Here is an 8447-nt window from a genome sequence, read left to right on the forward strand (position 1 = left end):
GTATATAGATATAGGGTATTATGGCTTTATGTATGCTGTGTGTATGCATGCGAGTTTGTTTGTGCTGATGACCAGTCAGAACACATTACACACCGCAGAGGGAAACAGCCCTCTGTCGCCGGAAAAGCGATTGATTCTCCATTTCCATATTAATGAGCAGATTTGTTAAGAGCCTGCAGGAGTGGGAGAAAATAACAGGGTCTTCATAGGGCACGACATTTATAAATAAAGCTGATGCAGAGAAAAATGGAAATTAAACCTTTTAGTTTAATAAATTTGAGACGTCCGCAGCAAAGCGAGCGATTTGCATTTCCATTTGTGGCCAAATAATGAGAGTGCGGGTCCATGATGAGGCTGCTAGTGCTTCTTTTGGGTCTCAGGCAGTGAGACAATCACTCCAGCGTGCAGCCCTCCACATCAATGTCATTAGCTCAGGCCTGTTAACTCTGCTACTTGGCTTTCTAAGATTATTTGGTGAACTAGAGATTCCTATTGTCGCTTCGAGTGAGGAATAGAAATGGCGTCAAAGTAAAATTCATTCACTTCTGTATCTACAGCATTCCCCACCTTGGACGTGTCTATATATTCTCTTAAATATTCAACTGTGTCTATACATGCAGACATAACTTTAAAGTGATATTTTGTTGTTCTAAAACAACCTTGTCAGAAATTGTAGCTTTCCTTTGCTCTGCCATTCTCATAAACACTCGCACCTAGATGCACACCCACATGTGTCTGCACACACACGCACACACAAAGCATCACTGATTGAATTTATTGGGGAATGGATGTTGACTAGACCACTCCAAGTAGGCTAGATTGTTGTTGTTCCCAGATTGACAGACAGACCCAGAGCGGCTGATTGAAAGTGCCTTTTAGCTTGCTCTCACTGTATATTTGATTTGGCAAAATGGAAGGGGAGTCCAGTCTTTTCCCAGGATGCAAACACAAGTCCCTGTGTTTGTGTGAGAGTATGTGTGTGTGTTTGTGTATTTATGTGCGCTCTGCGTGCGTTGACTAGTGGATGCTTTTGTAAATGCTGCATAAAATGTACCCTTTCAGGTATTAATTGAATAATGCAAGCACTCCCCTTGTCAGCCATCAAGTGAGCCACTTTCTCGGTGGCCTGTGCCGTTCTCTTTGCCTGTGAATTGACTAGATTTATCTGTGTTGTTCCAGTCAATGGATGCCATTTGTTCCAAATATTTGACATAAACATGCAAAGAGCAGAGGCGTGCACTCATAAAATAAGCTTCTAGACTGTTGTTTTACAGCCCAAAGAGACAGAGGGCTCTCGGCCTATCGAATCATGTGGAGCTCTTGCTGAGCCAACAGCGTGTTAAAGTTCTTTTTCAACCAATGATGTGATGAAAAGGAACAATTGCTGCCATAAAAAAGAGGAGAAAGGAGAACGGGAAGAAGGAGAAAAAGAACATGACGAGAGAGACTGAGTTCTTTGGTGGTGCCAGTGCGCAGCTGGAAGAGAGCTGTGCAGTGTCCTGCTAAATATGCATAGTTATTTTCCATGCCTTTAATGGGACACATCTCATTGAGTGCCTTATGTCTGCTTCCAAACTGTAAAAGATATTTAGCTTCACACCTGCAGGAAATTCCCCGTAATAAAGACAATATTGGCAGAGTCTTTGCTGAATCTGCTCGATGCTTCCTAATGGCAGTCAGACAACTTCTGTGTTAATGCAGCTTGTAAGAAATGAAAATTTAAGTTGCATTTAACTTGTATCTTTGCATGAAAATGATGTGGAATTGATTGTGATTAATCAGGGTAGCCATTTATTTTTATACAGCATTTTTGTTTTCAAAAATAGAAATTCCCCTTAGATTTTGTCTGTATTGCTTTTATGGATTGGACGTGTGTGTGTGTGTGTGTGTGTTGCCAAACAGTGAGGTTCGATTTGCTGATTTAGCACCTCTCTAATTTTCTGCACGGTAATATTTGCCTTAACCTACCTGCCATTTGTTTTTATTATCCAGGTGAATATGTTTGTCTAAGGATATCAATAATCATAAACAAAGCAATGACTCTTTCACCTCTCCCCGTATAGTCCTCACAGTACCTCTGTCTGCCTCTCACACGAGGCTGCTCTCGCTTCATGATCTGCCTCCATGCAGTCTACATATTTCAGTGTGTAATTGGTGAAAATCAAACATTTTCAATCCCAGTTTCAGTCAGTCAGTCAGTCACACACATACAGTACATAACTGCACACACATGAATTCACATACACTGTGCCCGTGGCTCTCATGCCTTGACAGAGTGTGTGCTCTCCTATTACAGACAGTAATTACCGTCAGTCACCCTGTGTGTCCATAACAAGCCAGCATAATGCCCTAATCAGGCCTGGATTAATCTAACCCTCTCTCTAATCACTCTAAAAGTGATTTATATTGTTTTTCCTGTTCGGAACAAATGAAATCTGTAGCCTAAATTAATACTGGCTTTTCATCACTGGGAAGCTAAAAAGCCAGTAACCGTCACATTCTTGTCATTAAGACTGCATCTGTGGAGAGATGTACACACACACATACACACATACACACACATACACATACTCACAGTCATGCATGCATATTTAGGTTGGAAAGAAAAAATATATAATACAATATTTCATTAACTAAGCATACTAATAACATTAGCGTTTTGTAGAAAGGCTCTCAGGCGCACTAAATGGGGTCATCAGAACAACAACAAAACGTTTTATTGCTGCTGTTTCAGATTACACGTTCTTCTTTGATTTAATAATTTCTATTAGAAAATGGCTGCTGATGAATTACACTTAGACTGGAGAGATGCATCGGGCTTTTTTAGCATTAACTTTCTGAGACGTGAACTACGCGCACAGAGTTTATTGGTCAGCCTAATGTATGTCGGCACAGGTATAATTTTGCACTGTAGTACACGTAAAATGTGTTTTTATCCATCTTCCAATTACTCTGATGAAAAATGCTCTATATCATTCTGTACAAGCTGTTTGTTAAATTGTATCAACCACAATCTTGCAATTTCTTGGTCTCTAGCTTTCATTTTAGATAGCATGCCTCTTGTTTTGGTCCATGCCTCCTACTTTGTTTCATTTCCATTGTTTAAACAAATCAATTCCAACCCTGACTCACTTCCCACTGTTTTTCATTATGAAGAACGAAGGCCGGACACGAATCGTAACAGAACCCTGAAATTTCCTGCTCACCATTCAGTTTGTGCTCAGAATACAAACCAACTCACAAGATGCACATTTAACAAATGCAAATTGTGAGCCAATCTAGTTGAGCTATCTGGGCTCCTGCTTCCATATTCATTTCCTACACCCCACTGTTCACAAACTCAAGAAACAGTCCTGGGGTTAACTTGAAAGGGATCGGAAATGAAGATCTGACAGTGTCCACTATCTCGCTCTTTTTTTTTTCGTCTCCTTTATCTCTTTCTTTTCCACACCGTCTCTCACCTTTGCTCCTCTCTCCTTCCTCCCCTCTCCCCCTCTCCCCCTCTCCTTCCCTCTGTCCCCGCTCCCCTGTTCTCTTCATGCTGTGTAATTCTCATCTTACACACTCTGTTGCTCTGGACTATGAATAATGCATGGTGTGTGAGAAATCCTCAATCTCATGCTTGGCTCCCAGTGAGCATTACGGAGCTTGCATCTCTATTACGGAGATGAATAGGAGAGAAGGGAATATCACATAGGATACGGTCTAACTTCATTGTTTGTTTTCAGCATTATAGCCCCAATCTGGGATTTCTTTTAAGTACATATGAATTATGTATATGAGTGTACAAGGGTAGCTTGTTGATGAAAATTAATATTGTCAAAACCTTCATAAATCACTGTATTGTCCCTGCACTCTTCTCCAGTGTCACAATACAAATAAATATATACAAGAAGAAATGTTTGCAGCTTCTCAGCAGATTTAAAATTCATGTGTGTGCATGCTGCCAGCTATTGAAAAAAAATCATTTATTTGTCCTAATGAAATTTTATAGAGAACTGCTTTAAAATCCATCCAGCAAAGCTATAAAAAGCAACACCATAACAATTTCGCAGTGTGTGTTTTAGTTCTGTTGGGTCTTTGCTTTCGCTCCCTCTCTTTTTGATTTGATTTTATGGAAATGATAAGATGGCAGGGAACAGAAGCGAAAATGCATTTCTAAATACAAGAGCTTTGTTGGATGCGTGTCCACAAGGATCCCTCTCTGTCTCTCCATTGCAATTTGTTTACAGCCGAAATACGGCAAATGCTGATAACAAAAACGAGATCCGGTTACCGCTGTCAGAGAAGAAAAAAGGCTCAACACTTTAACAATGGGTCAGCTTAAAATTCTTTTATGCTGCCATATGGTGTCATCGCGCTAGGAGCAAATGACTGCTTGAACCTTTCCATGGATTTTATGGGAAGTATAAACCTAGTGAAGTGGTAGTGTTATGCCACCCGTGATGTGAACTTTCAACATTTCCAGCAGTTTTACAAGCTTTTTTTCACGTCCTTCTGCAGTCTTTTTCAATAATTTACTTTTCGCAATGATGACAACACGGAGAGGATGCTTATACACTAAATTGTTCAATAAAAAAACAAATGAAAAACATTTGGTTCAGTCCGACAACCTTCCTGCTTCTGAGATAGGCTTATGTATACGTTATATGTGCTTCGGTGTGTGTGTGTGTGTGTGTGTGTGTGTGTGTGTGTGTGTGTGAGCTATGCTGCGACACAAACCTATGTTTTATGGGGTGTGTACATGTGATAAAAGCACTCAAGAGTTAAAGTGCTTTTCTACCATGCTCAAAGCCATGTGTCAGCACTAGACCACTAAATCCACACCATTCCCTTGAACAGTTTCCCTTCCTCTGATAGTCTATCATTCCTTTGTTTCAGGTGGCTGGCCACTGTGGCTGACAGGGCCAAGTCCTTGAGGAGATCATGTGTCTGTGGAAAGTACAGGACAAGCACTGATGTTTGAGCTTTCAAACCAGTGTCCCCGGTGTTGCCTATTTCCCTCTGCCTTCACTGCATCTCACATACAATGTCTCTATGACAGAGCGCCGTGGCTTGGCAAGTATTTGTGATTCGCGATTTTGCATCGTTTGAGTCCTCTGAGGCGTTGTACACGGTGCAGGAGATAATATACCATCTGTGTCATCCATTCTTTCTCTGTGTACATTTCACCCATCTTTTTAGCTTCCATCTTTATGTTCTGCATTATCTAGTATTATACATCATTTGTAGGGATAAAAACCTCCCTATTATTCCATAGAGCTGAAATCTTACAGAAATATGCCTCCCATTTTGGTAGACATGGCTTACTCTTTCGTCTTTTTCATACCCATTTTGGATGAACCCCTGATGAATCACGCTAATGACCTAGGCCCTGTGCTGCAGCACTGCTCTGAAATTAATATAGTAGAAATGGAGATATAGGGCAAATAGATGAGAATAGGAACCCGATATTCACTCTTGGGTACTACGTGCTCGGGCAGAGACACACACATACATGCACTCGCATATACAGCACACAGAGCCTGACAGGCAGGCTATTATCCCCCAGCCTGCGCTGCTGTAATTGGCTATCGCTTTTTACAAATGTGGCTCCGTCTGACTCGCATATCAGCTCGCGTCTCATCAACTGTGTAGGGGTCACCATGTCCGTGCTTGTGTGTGGCGGTGCATGTGTCTGTATATGTGCGAGTATATATGTAGGGGTCACTGGTGTGCCAATTCCTCTCATGTCTTCATTTCACACACTCATTTATGTCCATGCTAAACGAGCCAACGGATGCTAAGTGTGTCTGTGGCGGGCTCCTCTTTAGCAGTGCCGGAGTATTTAGCCATTAGGGCTGCTAATAGCATCAAGATCATTCTCACACTGGCTAGGTGATGATGAAATATTAGCTTAGCTCAGGGTGCCATTAGTTAGTCTGGGATTGCCTTGGAGGTCAGATTCCTCTTATTTCACACACGCGCATAGATCAAACCCAGTTATTAACTGAATGCGCAGATTAATTTCTTAATTTTATCACATTGTGAAAAAGCATGTTTCAAAGCCTACTGCAGCTTTAATACAAAGCTTTCCTTTCGTTTGCTCTTCGACCAAACTGTTGAATTATTAAATGTGTCCTTTTATCTGCTCAAATTGCCCTGATGTACTTTTTATGGAGTTTTTATCCTTTATTTGATAGTTGACAAAGTGGAGGGAGAAACTATAGCTGGAATTATACAGAGGACATTAATTAGTGAGGACGTTTGTACACATTTTAAAACTGTATGTTCCCATTTTCAATTTACCTTTAGTCCAGCTGTGTCTGTAATGTTATTTTTTTAGAGGTAAAAACACAAACATTAGTCATCACGCTTTACACCACAAGTATTGTAAATGCAAATATACAGCTAAGATTAAATTCATGTGTCCTGATAGAACTAATGAAAAAGTTTTCTTTGGACTTTTTTTGCATTTCTTAGAGTTTTCATGCACAAAATCTTCAGTAAAATTATAGTTTAAACATTACATTTACATTTCCCGAATATAATGCAATTAAAGTGTGAATTGTTTCTTGATTTTAGATCTATGTTTGAATATTTCCAGAGGCAAATTGGGACTCAGACATAGAAACAAGTATCATATGTCTGTCTATGTACAGTAAGATTACCTTTATGATATTTACATCTCTAAAGTTTTTCTGTATTATGACATAATTTATATATTCATTGTACACTGGGAGACTATCCCAGCTGTCATAGGTCACCAAGCTGTCACAGGGCTAACACACAAAACCATTCACGCTCACATTCACACCAACAACAAAGTATCATCAGTTAATCTAACCCCCCACATGCCTTTGTAGTGTGAGAGGAAGCTGGAGTACACAGAGAGATCCCATGCAATTAGATGCATGTTTGAACTCAGGTAAATTCACTACCTGGGCCCATGTCCTCATTTTAGGTTTGACAGCATTTTAGTAGGTAAAGGTGAATGCTTGGACATGAATTGAGCTGCGTTTTGGGGGAGGCCTCGAAGGGGACTGGCGACAGCTCCGGGGCCTGGCAGATCCCCATGTACTAAATAGAAGTGAAGAAGTTAAAGAATTGAAAAGGGGCAGGGAGGTTGGGGCACGTAAACGAGAATGAACAGTTTTCAGAACTGGGGGAACCTAAATAGATGAGAACCAGAAGGAGAACCAGAAGGAGCGTGCTTGGAGGCGTGGTCCCGCTCCTGAAATTCCGATACATAATGTCCAATTAAATAAGCATGTAATAGTTCTAATAACTGAGTGTGCTTACATGCTGTAAATACATTTGCATGTATTTACAGCACATTGTTTTTTTTGTGCTATCACACACCTACCTGTTTATGTGACTGATAAATATTCATAACATTATGTGCTTTGTTTATGTTTAACTGTATGGATAAAGCAAATTAAATCACATAATCCTGAGTGAGGCTGACTGTAAATATTGTTTGAGTGTACATTGTCAATTATAAACGCTGCAGCGTTTCAAAATATTCAGCTGAATAAAAACAACAGGATCACAGAATCTCATCATGTGTATAACCTTTCACTTAGTCTGGTATCCCCTGTCATGTGACAGACCCAGTAAAAGCAACAACTATATAATATATATAATATAAAGTATTCAGAGACATGTTGCTGTTGATGTGTTTGCCCCTTGTGTGTGGCACATACAGCATAGACTCTATTTTATGCATAGATTAATGGACACAAAACACAATTTACGCTGGGTTAAATGGCTTTCACACAGACTTAATTGTACAGTGTGAGATGTTTTATGGTGTATGAAAAGGGAAGATTAGAGAAGGAGACAATGGAAATGACTGACTTGTGTTTGAACTCTCGGCACCAGCGCACCACAGGTTTGGAGTCGTACTTTAAGAAGAGTCCTTAAAGCCACACCATAATTACTTTCCCACTAGGCAGGGCTCTGGAGCTGAAATTACATCACACATAATGGGGCTGATTTAAACCTATATTCGAGAAGCCAACTGCTTGCCTATCATATTCTTGCACCTTGTTAATCCTTAACCAATGAATTAACCCTCATTACCAGCAATGGAATATAGATGAACACTCTCTCTTCCCCCGTCTTGCTCTGAATCGTCTTCCTTCTATCCCATTCTTAGCCTCCATCTAGTTTCCTGTGATGGGGGACGTCTGGGGTCAGTGATTCGGTCCCGTGTCGCCCCTGATAGTTCTTCCTGCATTCAGATTATTCTGACCTTAGATCAGCCCTATCGGCTGACCGTTAAAGCACTTTAAACCCCAACCTATCCAAAGGCCAGCTGCTCCCCTCAGAGTCAAGATTGCCTCATATCTCTCAGCTTGTTTGTCTATCTGTGTCTGTCTCATATGAACAGAGTGAACAGTGCGACTAAAAGAAGGAGCCCATGAGCAAATGCTCTTCACAATGCTTCAATTTCACATGACAAA

The sequence above is a fragment of the Rhamphochromis sp. 'chilingali' genome (genome assembly GCF_963969265.1).
Source record: "Rhamphochromis sp. 'chilingali' genome assembly, chromosome: 10".
NCBI classification, from domain to species: domain Eukaryota; kingdom Metazoa; phylum Chordata; class Actinopteri; order Cichliformes; family Cichlidae; genus Rhamphochromis; species Rhamphochromis sp. 'chilingali'.